The sequence below is a fragment of the Cebus imitator genome, unplaced genomic scaffold, assembly GCF_001604975.1.
Source record: "Cebus imitator isolate Cc_AM_T3 unplaced genomic scaffold, Cebus_imitator-1.0 Scaffold0, whole genome shotgun sequence".
Taxonomy (NCBI): domain Eukaryota; kingdom Metazoa; phylum Chordata; class Mammalia; order Primates; family Cebidae; genus Cebus; species Cebus imitator.
In genome coordinates this window covers 16,470,290-16,488,506 of record NW_016107315.1, presented here as the reverse complement: position 1 = coordinate 16,488,506, position 18,217 = coordinate 16,470,290, and positions in this window count along the sequence as shown.

The following is an 18,217-nucleotide window of genomic DNA, read 5'->3' as shown; positions in this document are numbered from 1 at the left end:
TTCTTCCATGAACCCACGTGCTCCTACCTGTGGACACGTTGTCTCATATGACAGGTACAGAGCCTGTGTCCTGTCCACCAGACACTCCGACTGTTTGCACTAAGAATTTTCACAACACCTCTTCTGTGACAATATCTGGTTCCTCTGGGTCCCCCTTTCTCAAGTTCCCTGTGTTCTGCACCTGTCTACATGAATGATGGGAAGCGATGGAAGGAGCAGAGCATATTACAGCACTCTCCTTTTCTACCCAAGCTCTGCAAAATAAAAAACCAAAAACAGCAGATGAGACAGGATACCAAAACATGACCCTTATTGCCAATGAAGCTGATGTAACAGTGATGAGTTTCCACCTGAGGGCAACTGGACAAGGGAGCTTCCTAATGATAATTCCAGAATTACGCTAACTGACCCTCCCAAATGCAGGTTCAGATGAGCAGGTCAGCCTTCCCCACTGGGAGGCCTATACCAGTGTGAGAACCATGGCATGGCCTAACAAAAAGGAATATAAATCCCTCATGGGCAAGACTAATTTCTTCTTTCAAAACCCATCCATTAAACATAGTATTCCTGGGAGTGGAGCAAGTAAGGAGCAGAGAAAAGCTGGGAGTGTCACACTAATGGAGCTCCTTCCACATTAAAGGAAACACCAGGAGTAGAGAAGAAAAGTGCCATCATGTTATATAGCATTTTAGTTTTTGTTTCTCTTTATAAAATTAAAAGCTATCTGTAGGCAAGAAGAGTGCTTTTTCATCTTATATTTTCATCCTATACAAATCAACTACTTATACCTGACAAAAAGTATGTGTTCAACCTATTTGTTAAATGCTGAAGAATGAAGAACCAAAATGTGGTGGGTTCACATAGGAAGAAACTTCTGTACCAGTAGAAGAGAAAGAGGAGGAAAGATTGAGGAAAGACTGCATAGAAAAAGAGATATTGACCCAGATGTTGGGGAAGCAGTAGACTCTTGCTACATGACCCTTAGTACACAGAAGAAATTGACTCTTACTTCACAGAAAACCCAAAGTCACCAACAGTTGCTTAAGCCCAGAGATGCAAAATTGTATAGCAAGCCTTGGGTGAAAAAAAATTCTGCATGAAAAAATTATAGAATATGAGAGATGAGGCAGGAAACACTTGATGTACTTCCTTATCCTGGAATACTTAATAGGGATGCCTGAAAATGTGAAAACCCAAAGAGTGTCTCCTTGAGTTTCTTTTCTTTGAACTTAATTTTGGTTGTTAATGTAGTAAGGGTAATATTTTAAGCTGCAGGGAAGCCTCTTCTAGACCTGTCTACTTACCGTTCCTGATCCTAATTCAACTCATACTAAGAGCCTCTTACAACCGGGAACACCTGAAGTGCTGATGTCCCTCCAGCACCATGAAACAACAAGGAGGTGAAGGCTATAAACCTTCTCAGCAGGGGTGTCACATGCTACGTGACCATGTGAAGAAAATGTGGGTCTGCCAAGGCCGCTGGTCCCTGGTGGTGTGATTTTCTGCCTAAACCAAAGACAGGAAGATCGAATGTTGTATCCTTTTCCATTTGTATTATTTTCATTTTCAAAAAAAATATTATCTTGTTATTTTAAAAATATATGTTATCATTTTCATTATTTTTTCATCAAGTAATTATATAAAAATTTCCAGCATAAAATTAAGGTTTATTTATTAAGGAAATCAATATTTGAACTGAAAGTTCATCAAAAAGATACCAAATATATCCCAAATTCTGATAACTGATAACATTTGAACTTCATTCTCTGATGTTTCAATGACTCAGGTAATAGCCTCCTATGGAGTTTTCCTCTCAGGCCATCTGTTCTGGAAACAGCACATCCTACCTACAGGGACCAACAACTATTCATATTTCTGCTATGTGACCCTCACCCTTGGCCATACCTAACTGGTCTAGAAATAAGTACATGACCCACTCAGAGAATTTGTAATTGGGGCTAAAAGAGTCAGTTGTTATATATGACTCAAACATAAAATCTAAACTTGGGAGCTGAGGATCTAACATCTGTTGCTTGCTTATAGACTGAATTACAGAGAGAGGTGGTAGGCAAAATGAAAACAAACATACCTATGTATATGACCAAAAATCTTGGTAAGAGACTGGATATAGACAAAGAGGGAAAAGGAGAAGTCCAAAAGTTGATGTCACAGTTTCTGACCATATATAAGAATGTGTTATTAATAACATAAGAGAAGAGGAGTTGGATTTTGAAGATAATTATTACAAAAGTGCTAACTGAAATTATGAGAGTTGGTAAGCCTCTTTGGAGGGTGACAGGCTGAGGGATGAGCCTAACTCCTTTGATGCTTCCCAAAAGTAGAGGCAAAAGGGAAGGAGACCTTAGGAAAGGGTTAGGCAGGAGTTAAAAACGCAGGAGAGATGTTCTGCCTTAGGAAAAAGACATAACATTAGATTCTCCCTCGCTAACATTTGATTTACCTTCATTAACTATTATAATTGAAAGACTTTAATGTACTAGAACAGACCGGATAGATGGTATTTTTATTTAGAAACAGCTGTTCACATACACCATTGGTAGAAATACAGAGAGAAATCATTTTGGAGGGAAACCCTGTAATATACATTAAAGTGTTATGTGCATGAACTTTGACCCAGAAGAGTAGAAACAGTGAGTTGCTCCCCAGGCACTCTGCTCTGGACCCCATCTGCCCAACCTCAAGAGAAACCCCCAGAGATGGGTGTCTTTCCCCACAGCCACAGCAGGAGTAAGCACTGAGTCCTGTCCTTGGGATTTTTAAATTGTCACAGAGAAAGAGAGATATTTGCCCTCTTGTTATGTAGCTGGACCCATGATGCATAAATTCTGGAATTGCTGCAAGGTCATGCTTCCTATCATGTGGAACAAGAAAAACAGTGGAAACTTGCCTGCCAAGAGAGGGAAGAATGCCACAGATGCACAGAAAGGAGAAACAAGAGATGGAGAGGAAGTTCTGGCAGTTTTTCAGTTCCTGGCTCTGGAACCTGCACAGTTCCAGCTGCCTTCCTGACAATCACAGAGGCCCATCCCTCACCTCCAAATCTAGAAATATTTTTTCCCAAGGAGAGCTTAAGATGCTTCCTATTACTTGCAACTAAATAAGTCTTAACAGTAACTCCATTTCTAAGAGTTTTAGCCTTAAGAAACAGTTTCAGGCACACAGTTACACATGTAAAGATAAATACCATAACATTGCATGTGATTTTGATAAAATGATCAATTTGGATATCAGTGTGACTTTTGTCAAACAAACCATCTTAGTCGTAGAAGAAGATTAATATCATTGATTAATGCTTAAGTCTTGTTTCATATTCATTGTGTATCAGGAGTTGGGTTTTGTGCTTCATATACATCTATTTTAATCCTCACAGTAGCCCTAGAAGATGGGTACCATTATGTTAAGATAAACATGTAGTGTTTAGCACATTGCTTTGCATATAGCAGGACTTGCAAAAAATGCTAACTAATTCCAGCATTGACAGATGAGAAAATTAGAGCTTTCTTAGCTTTATAGCGAAAAATTCCAAAGATGCTCAGGTAGTGCAAAAATGTAATGATGTGTGGGAAAGTGAGACAGGCAGAGCACCTAACAGGTATACCCCCTCCCAACTATTGATTTTGACAGCAAGTATCAGATGGCTGTACTTAGATCGAGTGTTAGAGGTAAGTATGGTAATTCAAGATGTGTAAAAGCCAACAAAAAGAATTAGCTACCAAATAAGTGACATTCGACCTATGGAATGAGCTGTGTATGAATGGTCAACAGACATGCAAACACACGTGAACTTTTCTACCAATTACAGAAGATGTGGTCACAGATTGGGCAATTGATACCAAGTTTTGCTTGTTGGGAGATCTTTCAGTGCCCTAATTCTGATTCCATTTTTTTTACTGCCAATAAGCTTCTTCGGTGTCTCATGATGATCCTTTCTAGCGGGTGTCAAGAAGGTCATTTCTTTGAATAAGCCCATACTAACCACAAAAACTTTTTGGCAAGTGCCCAAAACTAAGACTGATTTTTCTATTCTTATATGCTACTACAGAAATATGAGCAAGTGCTGAAAATGTAACTCTTCTCTAAGAACTCTAAGTATGCCCACTGTGATTGCATATTTCTTTTATCAGTGCTGCAGCTCAGAGCTAAGGGTTTTTAGTTTTGGGTGAATATTTCAGACTGAGACCATAAGATCTTCCTTATTTCACCAAATATTATTACTTAATGGCTATTTCCCATGACTTATGAAAAATATCTATATTGCAACCAGTAGCTGGATTTTTAAAACATCAAACTGGCTACTTCGCTGGAATTTTTTGTTTAGTATTTTATGTATACTTATGTGTGAGACACAAAAGTATCTTCAAATTCATGGAATAGCATGCAATTAGTAGGTATTAACATATCACATGCTACATACTCCATTATTCTATTCTTGGCAGAAAAAAATATGTCTATCTTTGTGTTAAATTTATTCATGTTCTTACATTTCTAAGTATGAGAGACTAATTTTTAATCACTGTTTTTAATCTATTTAGTAGTATTTTAAATAAAAGTCCGAGGATGAAAGGATTTCAAAAGGACACTGGGAGTGCATTTCATTTTTCATTACACAAATGACATCCAAAAATTATCAGTGGCCGTAGACATTGTAATAAAGGCCAAAAAAGTGGAAAAGAAGATGTCATTATTGAAAAGGAAGACACGAACACGTCTCTGTTTGTCGATTATATGAGTTTTATGTCAGTAAAATCTGAGGAATTTTAAAACTAATGAATACATTTAGTATAATTGTAGGATATAGGGTTAACATACAAAAATCAAAGTTATTTTTATACAATAGCAGCAAACAATAGAAAATTTATTTTTTAAATTCCATTTACAGTGTTTCCAGAAGATATGTCTAATAATAAATCTAACAAAAGATTTCCAGGATCTCTACACTGAAAAGACTAAAATGTTCCTGTGGGAAATTAAAGAAGACTAAAATACATGGTAAGGTGTACCATATTCATAAATAGGAAGACTAAATATTGTTAAAATAGTAATTCTTTGCAAATTGATGTAAAGTTTCAATGTAATGTCAATCAAAATTTTATCAGGCTCCTATGGAGAAATGGATTCTACAGTTTGTATGGAAATGCAAAGGATCAAATCAAATTTTATTAAAACAAAAGAAAAGACATACACAGAAAGTTGGAGGGTTTACCCTACTAAATACCAAAGTTTACTATAAAATGACATTACCGAAGATAGTTTGGAATTGGTAAACAAAATAGACAAATCAATCAGAGGACTATATAGACATATGATCAGAATAGAATAGAAGCTTCAGAAATAGACGAATGTGTACTTCTTCCATTGATTTTTGAAAAAAAATGATAAAATCTTTTCAACAAATGAAGGACAGCAATTAAATATCTGCGTGCAAAAAATTAAGTTTGATCTGTACTCAACCATATGCAAAAATTAATTCAAATGAATCATAGACCTAAATGTAAGACCTAACTATTCTATAAGTAAATGTAGTAAAACTTTTATAAGTAAACATGGTAGAAAAATTTTTCATTAAGCAAGATATTTCTGGATATAATACCAAAAACCTGAACCACAGAAGAGAAAGTTAATAAATTGAACCTTATTAAAATGAAAAGAAATCTGTTCTTCAAAAGACACCATTAAGAAAATTAAAAGACAAGTCACAGACCATGAGAACATATTTAAGCCCATATATTTGACAAAAATAAAACATAAAAATGTATTCAAAATATATCAAGGACTCTTACAACTTAATGAGAAGATGATGGTGAAAGGTTTGAACACTAAAGATGTAAGAATCTCCCATCAGCATATGAAGAAGTGCCAAACATCATTGTAATTAGAAAAATGCAACTTAAACCACAATAGTATCTTACTCACTAGAAGATCTAAATGTAAAAAGGCTGACCATATCAAGTGTTGACAAGGATGAAGAGCTCTCGAACACTGGAACTCTCAAACACTGCCAGTGAGAATGTAGTATGGTACTACTGCCATGGAAAATGGCATGCAAGTTTCTGAAAAATTGAATATATCCTCTAAGAAGGATATATTTAGTCATAAGAAAAACATCAGTGGCTCATGCCTGTCATTCCAGCACTTTGGGAGGCCAAAGTGGGCAAATCACAAAGTCAGGAGTTCAAGACCAGTCTGGCTAACACAGTGAAACCTCTGGCTCTACTAAAAATACAAAAAATTAGTTGAATGTGGTGGTGTGTACCTGTAATCCCAGCTTCTCAGGAGGCTGAGGCAGGAGAATCGTGTGAACCTGGGAGGCAGAGGTTGCAGTGAGCCAAGATCGCCCATTGCATTCCCCCTCAGGTGACAGTGCAAGACTCCATCTCAAAAAAACAAAAGAAAGAAGAAAAAGAAAAGAAAAGAAAAAAGAAAAACATCAGACAAATCTCAACTGAGAAACATTCTACAAAATATCTAATCAGTACCCCTCAAAATAGTCAAGGTCATCAAAAACAAGGTGAGTCTGAGAAATTGTCTCAGCCAAAAGGAGCTAGAGACACATGTAATGCAGTATCCTGGACTGGACTCCAGAACAGAAAGAAGACATTGAGTACAAACTGATATCAGTTGCATATGGATTTCAGTTAACAATAATGTACCAAGGTTGGTCCATTAATTGTGAAAAATATACCATACTCATGTAATAATTTAATAGGAAGGAAAACTGGCTGTGGGAGTATATGTACTACCTTTCCATTTTTTTGGAAACTCAAATATATTCTAAAATAAAAAATTAATGTCACAAGAAAAATTAAACACACATCTGCCACATCACAAGTAATTCCACTAAGTATTTATCCAAGAGAAACAAACATATGTCTGTGCTAAGGCTTTTACATGATTGCTCAAAGACAAAAATTGAAAACAATTTAAATATATATCAACAGATAAATGTGTTGGGAGGGGCAAGGGGATATCTATTCTTTGCAATAAAATGGAGCAAATCATTTATAAATGTACTTAATTAATCTCTAAATTATTATGCTCAGAAAAAGAAGCCAGACCAAAAAAAAGTGTATATATATATATATATATATATATATAGAGAGAGAGAGAGAGAGAGAGAGAGAGAGAGAGAGATGAGAGAGAGAGAGAGAGAGTACATGATTTCCCTTATACAAAATTCTAGAAAATGCAAACTCATTTATATGGTTTGGTTTTGTGTCCCCACTCAAATCTCATGTTGAATTGTAATCCCCAGTGTTGGGGGAGGAACTTGGTGGGAGGTCATGGATTATGAAAGCAGATTTCCCCCTTGCTGTTCTCGTGATAGTGAGTTCTCACAAGATCTGATGGTTTAAAAGTGTGTGGCACTTCCTCCTTTGTACTCTCACTCCTTCTCTCTCTCGTGAAGAAGGTGCTTGCTTCCACTTCAACTTCTGCCATGATTGTAAGTTTCCTGAGGCCTCCCAGTCTGCTGTACAGCCGGCAGAACTGTGAATCAATTAAACCTCTTTTCTTCATAAATTGCCCAGTCTCCAGTAGTTCTTTATAGAAGTGTGAGAACAGACGAAGACACCAATCTATGGTAACAGAAGACATCTCTGAGGACAGGAGATGGAGATGGGGGCTGTGTGGGAGGAAGGGATTACACCAAGGCTAGAAGAAACTTTGGGTGATATGTTCATTAGCTTTAATGTGGTAATAGTTTCACAGTGTGCAATAAGTTAAACCCTATCAAATCATGCATTTTAATTTGCACAGTTTATTATGTGTCAATTATACCTCACTGAAACTATTTAAATTTTATTTAAAAGAAGGAAAAGGAATAACAGATATTTAGATGCCAAGAAATGACATGAAAATATTTATATGTCCTTACGTAAGTAATAATTAATCTTACTATGTCAATTAATTTGGTCTTTAGTGTTAAGGGATAAAGTGAAATTCAGAATTAAGTGGGATTAGTTAGAAACCATTTTAGAGAAAAGGAAAAACAGAACTCACCATTGTAAACCAAGAATCTGGTAAAATCCGTCATCTGTAAACAATTTACTTTGAGAAATTATTTCTTCCTTGTAGTGGTTATGGATTTCCCTGAGCCATTCACACTCTAACCCAATGACCTTAAAATTTAGGAAAATAGAGGCACATTTTGTTGCTACTGGGAATATAAAAGCTAACCAGCCTATGAATGACTTGAGCTTGTGGTCTTGGCCTCATTAACACTGGACATCAACCAACTGAGCTAATCAGGCACTGCTAACATTTTAGAGAAACTTTACTGAGGTATAACTAAAGTACATTAAACCATACATGTATAAAATGTACCGTTTGATCAGTTTTTGAATATGTATGTACTCATGAAACCATCACCACAATCAAAATAACAAACATTTAATCAACTCCAGAAGTTTCTTTGTGTCTCTTTATAATCCATTCTTCCTGCACCTTCATCCCCAGCAACTACTGATTTGTTTTCTCTCAAGGTAGCATAATTTGCTTTTCTCTAGAAGGTTATAAAACTATGATAATACAGTTTGTACTACTTGGTTTATTATATTTTAATATCTGTAGAAACTAGATACGTCACCACTCTCATTTCTGATATGGAAGTTTGTCTTTTTCTCTTTTTTTCCTGTTAAGTCTAGCTAGAAGACTATGGATCTTAATAAGTTTTGCAAAGAACCATCTCCTGATTTCATTGATTTTTTTTCTATTGTTTTTCTATTTTCCAGTGCATTTATTTTGGCTCTCACTATTTCATATCTTTTGCTTTCTTTGGGTTTTATTTGCTTTTCTTCTTCCAGTTTCTTAAGGTGGAAGCTGAGTTCATTGAATTGAAGAAGTTTTTCTTTTTTAATATGAAGTCTTTTTGTTCTATAAATGTTTCCCTAACTGCTGCCTCAGCTACATCTCTCCTATTTTTTTGTTTTGTTTTCATTTTCATTGAGTTCAAAATACCTTCCAGTTTCTCTTTTGATTTTGCCAGTGAGTTATTTATAAATATTATCTTGAGACTACTTGGGATTTCCTGGATATCTTTCTGATACACTCATTTCTTATTTAATTCCATTATAGTTGTAGGACAGGTTTTCTATGACTTGACTCCTCTTAAATTTACTAGGATTTGTTTTCTCATTCAACACATGGTATATCTTGATAAATGTTTCATTAATACTCGAAAATAAAGTGTATTCTGTTGGTGTTGGGTGCAATGTTCTATAATTCCCAATTAAGTCAATTTGGTTAACAGTGTTATTCAAATCTTCTAAATACTTACTGACTTTCTGTCTATATGTTCTATCAATTATTGAAATCTCTGACTGTAACTGTGGATATGTTTGTTTTTCTTAAGTTTTTGCTTCATGTATTTTGAAGCTCAGTTATTATGTGTGTAAATATTTAGGATTATTATATCATTTTGATGAGCTGGCTACTTTATCATTATTAAATGGCCCTCTTTATCCCTACTAATCTTCTTTGCTCTAAAATCTACTTTTTAATATTAATATAGCCACATTAGGTTTATTTTGATGAGTATTAACATTGTCTATAATTTTTCATCTTTTTATTCTAATGTGGTTGTGTATTTAAAGCGCATTCCTTGTGGGTAACATACAGTCGAGTCTTTCTTCTTATCCAATATGACATCTCTGACTTGAATTTGAAGTGTTTAAGCTTTTTGTATTTAATGTGAATATGTACATGATCAGTTTTAAATTTAGAAACTGGCTATTTTATTCCTATTTATTCCATCTATCATTCTTTGTTCCCTCTCTCCTCTCTGATTTCTTTTGGATTAACTAAATTTTTAAAAATATTTCTTATCGCCTTTGCTGTATTATTTTAATGGTTGATATAGGATCATTGATTTTGTCTTTATCACAGTTATCTTTCAGGTAACATTATACCACTTTGTACATGTATTCAAAAACTTTGCAACAACATACTTCCATTCTCTGTCTCCTGAATTTTATACTACCATTGTGACATATTTTATTTTTACATATGTACTAAGACATATATTACATTTTTTCTGTGTTTGCTTTAAGCAATCAAGTTTTTAAAGAAATTTTTAAAATGAAAAAAAAAAAGGTTATATAATTAAGACTTTTAATTCTATCAGGTGTATCCAAGTTTCTATCTGGTCTCATTTTTCTTCTGCTTGAAAGATGCCTTTTATAAACTTTTGTGTAGTTCTGCTGGTGATAAAAGCTTTTAATATATTGTGTCAGAAAAAGTCTTTGTTTTGAAAGATTATTTTCACTAGGTATAGGGCTCTAGGTTGCCCGATTTTTTTTTTTTTTTTTTTTTTTTTTTTTTTTTTTGATTTTTTTTTTTTTTTTTTTTTTTTTTTTTTTTTTTTTTATTAATCTTTTTTTTTTTTTTTTTGATCTTCTGTATGTAAAATGTCTTATCTTTTAAGACATTTAAGAGTTCTTCTAAGAGTTCTTTTTATCACTGGCTTTAAGCAATTTCATGTACTTAGCATTTTTTTTTTCGTGTTTCTTGTGCTTAGGGTTTGTGGGGCTTCTTGGATCAGTGAGTTTACAGTTTTAATCAAATTCTGAATAGTTTCAGCCATTAATAATGCTTCAATTTTTTTTTTCCCCATCACACACCCTGCCTCTTTGGGGACTTTAACAGTATGTTTTTTCAGAGACTTAAAGTTGTTCCACAGCTCACTGAGACTCTGCTCATTTTCCTTTTTGCTCTTTATTTTATATGTGCTACATTCTGGATCATTTCTATGCTAGGACTTCACAGCATTGACTCTGCCATTAATCGCTTCTAGTGTATCATTCATGTAATATGTTATATAGCTCTCAACTGCAGCATTTTGACTTGGGTTTTTTGTACATGTTCCATATCGCTATTTGGCATGTTTGCTCGTTTCTTTAGCTTCTTGAACGTGTGAAACTGTTATTCTCTTTTAATGTTCTTGTGTACTAATTCTATCATCTGTGTCATTCCTTGGAAATTTTCAACTGGCTAATTTTTTTCTTCATTATGGGTCATATTTTCCTGCTTCTTTGTATGCCCGGTGATTCTTTATTAGATGCCAGACATTGTGGACTTGCTGGATATTTTCGTATTCCTAAAAATACTCTTGAGTTAAGTTATTTGGAAATAGTTTGACCCTTTCGAGTCTTGCTTTTAAGCTTTATTTGGCAGGAGCAGAACAGAACAGCATTTAGTCTAGGGCTAATTTTGCTTCACTATTGAGGCAAAACCTTTCAGTACTATATCCAATGCCCATAATTTATAAAGTTCAAGAACAGGCAAAACTAACTTATGGCAATAGAAATCAGAATACTGATTGATGGTAGGGTGTGGATATTGGAATTTTCTGGGGGATTGCTTACACAAATGTACTTACTAAAATTCATCAAACTGAACAAAATCTGTGCATATCAATGTATATCAATTTTACCTCAATAAAAATCATGCCTGGTATCAAATGTATGTTTACATGTTTAAATGCTGCAAAGATTTATACCAAAATTTCATACTGAAGAATATCAGGTAGCTTTCTAATTGGCTTCTGAATATTTTTGTGTTATCTAAGTTTTCAGTACATATATAACCTTTTAAAAATACATAAAACTAATATGTAATGAAACAGTTTAAGGGGGGCTCTCTACCATGTAGAATGGATAAAGGAAAGGAAACGAATATTTACTGGGCATTTGCCAAGTATCAGGTCCTTTAAAAATCACTTTATTACATGATTTTATTTAAACAATGTAACAACTCTATCAAGTTAGTATTATCCCATTTGCAAAAGAGAAAATAATGATTCAGACTTGTATTTATGTGTCCAAGGTCCCTCAACTTGATCTTCAGTCTGCCTACTTCTGAAGACAGTGTTTTGATTCTAAGAGAATTAAGCCCTCAAGATGGATTCTGAAATTTGGAGAGCAAACAATGTTTGCAGGATAGAAGAATCCCAGAAACATATTACTGTCTATGAGCATAGGAATTGGCACATTGGACTCTGGAGGTTAACTGTCAAAAAGGGGAAGTGATTTATCCAAATGTCAGAGTCACAAATCAAGCACAGATAATCTGAAACCAAAGGAAGTCTGACCTGAGACAAGGAAAGAGGTGGGTGGCTCAGAGAAAATTAAAAAAAAAAAAAAACCAAACACCTGAGACCATGCATGGCAGCTGGTGGAAGAGGGAAGAAAAATGTTTCGTCCTTATAACATTTATAAGCAAGTTATAAAAACAAGGGCTGTTTTGTACCCTGTTGGAGTAAAACCTCAGAGACCAAAGTTCAGGGCTGTCAGGTTACAGGAATGGAAACGGTGAATTCTCTGTATCAGCTGCCTCCAGCCCAGGTAAGCTTGACTCACAGGTTGGTCACCTGTTTGGAATGGGCTGCAGTGAGCACACCCATGAGGTCACCCAGAGAACAATGGACCACAGCAGTTTCCCCACGAACTGTGTTCAGGTAAGACCCTGCAGTCAGACCAGCTCACTCCTCCTTTACTGTTTCTTTATAAAGAGAGTTTCTTTCCATTTACCGCGTCATTTGTTTTCCTTCATCTCCCAGTTTACAACTGTGAAAGAAGCATTTATTGATCAAGTTCTTTCAGCTTGGAATGGAGTCTCTGACTCCAAAAATCTCTCCCAGGACCAACTGCAAGGGGGTAGTGGAAATAGGACTAAGGCTGGAGTCTGAAGCGCCGCTGAGAACGGGGAGTCTGATGGATAAGAGCCTCCATATGGATGAACTGGTCAGTGCTCTCTCAGAGCTTGCATGTGGCTTTTTCCAGAGAATATGAATCCTGGTTTGAGTAGCAATTTGGATCAGAGTTGTTAGAACAGAAGACTGAGGCTCTCACGCTTGGATATCTTCAGCATCCTTCTTGTATCCTTGTGTGCAAAGTGGGAGCCTGGGAAAAGAACCAGAAGAACTGAACCCCAACCCTCCAATATATACACACTGCCTTTTTCTTTTTTTATAGCATATCCTGGCTTTCCAAACGTTCTGGCAGAGCCCAGGCCCCAGGCTCAGTGGGGGATTTCTAAGTTTCCATGGCTCATTCACTTCTGAGGCCTTTGGCTCAGTTACATAATATGGGGCGGTGGGGGGGACTAATTCCTGGCAATTGTGGCCCTGTTGTGTGATACCTTCTGACACAAACGTTTTTTGAAAAAATATTGTCTGCTGGGAGCTGGACTAAGCCAACACATAACCGTTTGTTTCATTCTGGTTAGGAAGCCACCAGGAAGGCTTACCCAAAGTGGTTTTAAACACATATACACCCAGACTCTCTCTCCTCTTAGAGCCAAGAGCAGGCAGTTAGTGATGTGTTAGAAAATACAGCTGACCTTCTCAGCCATGAGGGCAGCTCCCCGGGCCCACCAGCAGGCTTTTGCAGAGAATGGTCTCCATCTCAAGCCCGCGGCTCTTCCCTAGCTTCCCAGTAGAAGCAAGTGGAGAGTGGAAAAGTCAAACACTTCTTGAGCATTGCTTACTATGTCAAGCTCTACCCTAGACCCTCAACAGAAAGTATTTCACTGATCCTCACAATAGATCAGTGGGATAAGTATCACTATTATGATTTTTGAGGAAACTGAAGCTCAGAGAAGTTACCTGTATTCCCAAAGTCACATAGTAAACTGAGTGTGTAAACTTGACTTGAGTGGTAGGGTCAAAATTGAAACTCTGATGTTTACCGATTGCAAGCATTGAGCTTTTCTCACTACTAGCAGAAATCTTGCTGGCCCTCAGCAAATATTCCTTTAGAGTAGCCATTTCAAAACGTTTCTGACCCTATACTCCCGTCAGTAAATATTTTTAAGAACCATCTTTAATACAGGTATATTTATTTATAAACTCCATGCACTAGCTAATATCTGTTAGCATTGCCTGGTAATGTAATACCCCCGAGCAGTAATCGTCATTAATGACAATAAATATGTATATACATGTTTAATGTAGCCTTCATAATTTGGAAAACTTTTTGGCCAGATCTTGTGAAATCTAATTAAATTATTTTTGTTTTAGCTTCAATACACAGCTGGCAAATAATTTGTTCCAGGAGTAGAATAAATGTGGCATTTTTCTTACCTTCTTGGGCCTGCATTTCTTCTATTGTCAAAAATCTAGTTTCCTTACAGAAGATGTTTTAAGACCCTTGTCCATTCTGTAAAGGTGATTTGGTTAAAATGAGATCATCTGGTTTGTAAATCGACTCACTGTGTTTATGCAACCTTAAAAGGTTGCTAAAAGAGAAATCAGGGCACCAGGGTGGACCTCCTCCACTCACCTTGCAGAACTTCACTTTCCTCACAGTGCTTGGAATGGATGCAAATGTCCCATGGGAGCCTGATGCTACCAGGGTCCATACGTACATTCGATATTAGTACGTAGAAAAGTAGTTCCCATTTTTACATTGAAAGTACCTATGGATAGAAGCTCTAGTGGTTTCTTTCCTTATCTCATGTTCTATTCTGTGCAATTCCTGGATCCAGGCACTCTGGGCCTTGGAGACTCCTGTCTTACAGCAAGGGGTTACATATTCCTGAATTGGACCCCACTCAGATGCAAAAGGCTAAGACTTTGGCTGAGGAAAGCGGGCCAGTGAACTGGGGAGCAAGTGGGTGGGGTGGACGGAAGGAGGTGCCCACTCTGGAGGGCAAGAGGAAAGCACAAAAGCATGGGGCCACACAGCGCTGCGTTCTGGGCTATCCCGGGTGGACTCCTGCCTAGGGAAGGGGTGTGTCGTCGGCTGCAGCAGCCCAGCTTTCTGGATTTCTTTCTTTCTGAGTCCAGCTCTTTCAGAAACCTCTCTCCTAAATGCTCAAATACCAGAGTAAATGAAAACACTCTGCAGCACAATGATCCCTTAAGGTTTGTCTTCCAAGATGGAAAAGAAAGGCATTTCAGCCCTTTCACGGATAAAAATAACTTGCTGTTGATTTTGAAATCCCTTTCATTTGTCTCCCACAGACCAGACCCATACAATGGCACTTTGTGCTAGAGCTTCTGGATGGGCCGGCGGGTCCCCTTCCCTCTGCCTGCCAACGGGAGGAGACAAGAGGCGCTGGGAGCTCCAGAGTGGGCGAGGACTTCGGGCAGACGCAGGGTTGCTGTTGGACATCATTCAGAAGTCACCGCTCAGCGGGGGCAGCCCAAAGAGCAAAACAAACTGAGCGAGGAGTAGTGGAAAATGCTGAGTCCTGGAGCTGGCCGGAGCGGCGTTAGCCTTTCCACGCCCGGAGCCAGCCGCTCTGCCCACCTGCAGCTGCAATACCAAGCAGGGCCGCAGCAGGCAGGGCGGCCTTGGCACCAGAGCCCGTCCAGGGCTGGGAGGGCGGGGAACAGACCCTCCTCTCTCTCCAGACAGGCCCTGCAGAGTCCTCACCCTGAAGACTGAGGTCTTTTTCTTGTTCCAGGATTCCAGTGAAAAAATAGTCCTCAAACAAAGGAGAAAAAGACTTTCTTCAACTGTAGTTTCAGATTTACTAATAGTGTCCTTTTACATAGCACTTGCTGAATGCCAAGCACCAACATAGATTAATTGGCAAATCAGTGCTGCGAGCGTGGTGCTGTTATCCCCATTTCACAGATGAGAGAAGCCAGGCACAGAGAAGTAAAATGACTTGCCCAAGATCACAATGCTTGTCAACAATGGCAGGACCAGGATTTAAAACCGTATAGTTCAGTCTTAAATGTTCTCTTCAGCTTATCACATTTCCTCTCTAGGAATACGAGATGTGAGAGATAAAGAGAGGCAACTCAAGATGGAGCGTAAACAGAATGAATGGGAGAGAGGAGAATCACCAAGGCCTAGAACGATACAAAAGATGTATTCAAGAAGCAGGAGACCATCCAGCCAGGAGAAGGAGTGTGAGATCAAGGTACGGAGGTGGCAAGAAGTGCTAAGCTGGTGCTGGAAGGTAAGATAGTACTCGTCAGGCAGACACCTGCTCTGTCCGAAACAGGATTCCAGAAGTAATGTAGAAGAGGTCACTTGGCAAAGGGGGCTCACACAGCGCTAGGGGGAAACTGAGGATCGGGGCTGGAGTAGATAAATAGAGAAACAAGCCCCTTCTTTATTTCCAATTGTAGCCGCAGTGGAGGCAGATGCGCAAAGCTCCTAGGAGAGACTAGACCCTGGTCAAAAGAGAGGGCCTGTGGCTGTCATTCAGAGAGGTCTGTCACATTCCTCTAACCTAAGGACTCTTGTCCCCAGAGGAAAGAGGAGAAGGAATGAAGGAACAAATGAACAAAGGAAGGAATGAAAAGAGAGAGAGAGAGAAGGAGGGAGGAAGGGCAGGAAGGAAGAAAGGAAGAGACCCTTTCTTGTGTCTGGAAGAACAAGCTGTCGACTCTTATTAAATATATAGGATTGGCTTTAGAATTACTACACCTATATTCTAATTCTGCCTCTATCACCAGTTAGCAATGTGATCTCATGCAAATCACGGAAACTCCCTTACCCTGAAACCCTGTATCGATGCAATGAGGAGACTGGAGCTCACCTCTAAGTTTCTCTAAATCTAAAATCCACACTCTGATGATATTGAGCCCGAGGACGTGGACTTTGATCATTGCCTTTGCATGACCCCAAGGTCATGTCCTAGCACAGTGCCCACCGCCCATCCACACTGACCAGTCACCCGGGGCTGGTGACTCTATGTTCTCAACACCTTTCTGATGTGCCATCGCCGCTTCTCTTGCAGGCATCTCTTCTGAGCATGAAACAGTTTTCCAACTGGTCTCCCCGCCTCCACCCTTGTCCGCTCTGATTCACGTTCTACTCTACAGTCAGAATTTTTCCCTGAGCCCGGGTCAGATCATGTGACTTAGCCTGCCGGAAGAGCCTCAGGATCCCATGTCACTCTTCACACAGCCCACGGTGCCCTGCATTATCTCCACCCGTTCTTGCTGTCGTCTCCTCCTGCCCATAGTCCCGTGCACTGTGTGCTCTGGATCTGTAAAACTACTCCCAATTTCTCCGTTAGTGTAGACATTTTCTCACCTCTCAGCCTTTGGACATGCATTCCCCACCACCGGAACCTCGTTCCCCCTCCATTTAGCAACTTCTACTCACCTGCAGGCCATACATTCCTTCAGGTTGGGTTCCTCCTGTGTGTCAAATCATGTTATTTCACTGTGGTATTCCCCCTTTAATTGTCTATAAATTGTAATTTACTAGAACCAGAGTGAAGGAAAAAACTGTGTATACCATCTTCCTTATGATTTCCCTAGTACTGAACCCAATGCCAACCACAGAGAAGATGCTTAATGAATGTTTGTTACCCGAATAAATTTGCTTGGTGGTGTCATTATGCAGGACACCTTCTACATTAACATCCTATAGTTTCGTAAACTGAGATGTCAGTGACTCTGCATCTTCAGCTTCTGCAAACTGAATAAGGCCTCCCACCACCCAATGATCCAACTTTCTTAGTCTCCCATTCCCAGCCTAAGCACCATTATTTAGCAGATTCTTGTGTCCATCAGAACTAATAGAAATAATTTATCATGATCAATACTGAATCAACTAGACTCAGCTTTAAACCAGGATGCATCACCTAGAAGTTGGATGAAATTCAGTACAGTATGTGACTAGAGATGGGGCTGAGGGTATCTGGGAAGAGTGAGGTCTGCATTCTAACACCAGTTCTGTTGTTAATGAGGTGACACTGGGCAAGTCCTCTGGCCTCTCTAAGCCTTGAATTCATGAATGCCTAACTGAAGAGGTTGCACCAGATCATCTTTAAGGTCTCTTTTGAATCTAAAATGTAGAATTTTAGAATTCTAGCATTTGCTCTTCCTCTCATCAACCTCTAGGCCATTATTGGGTTTCATTAGGAGACCATGTAAAGTATCATGGGAGCACAGGAAGTGCTATGAGTCATTACGCCAGGACAAGGGATGGACTCTGAGACTATTCCAGGTATACTAGGATGTGTGGTCACTCTTGTTTCAATTGTCTTTCTTGACTGGGCTTCAGGTCTTTGGCTGTTATTTGTAGTTGCAGAGAGAAGGCAATTTGTGATCAGGGCTCTGATCTGAGATGTCACAGAGGCCACGTACAGGGGTTCCTAGAGCAGCTAACACATGCCATCATCATGCACGTGGCACACCCGGTCCCTTCCTGCTCTAAATGGGAAATCTGTGCCTAGAGTTAATACAGCCTTCCATCCATACTCTGCTGAGTTCACACACCCACCCCAG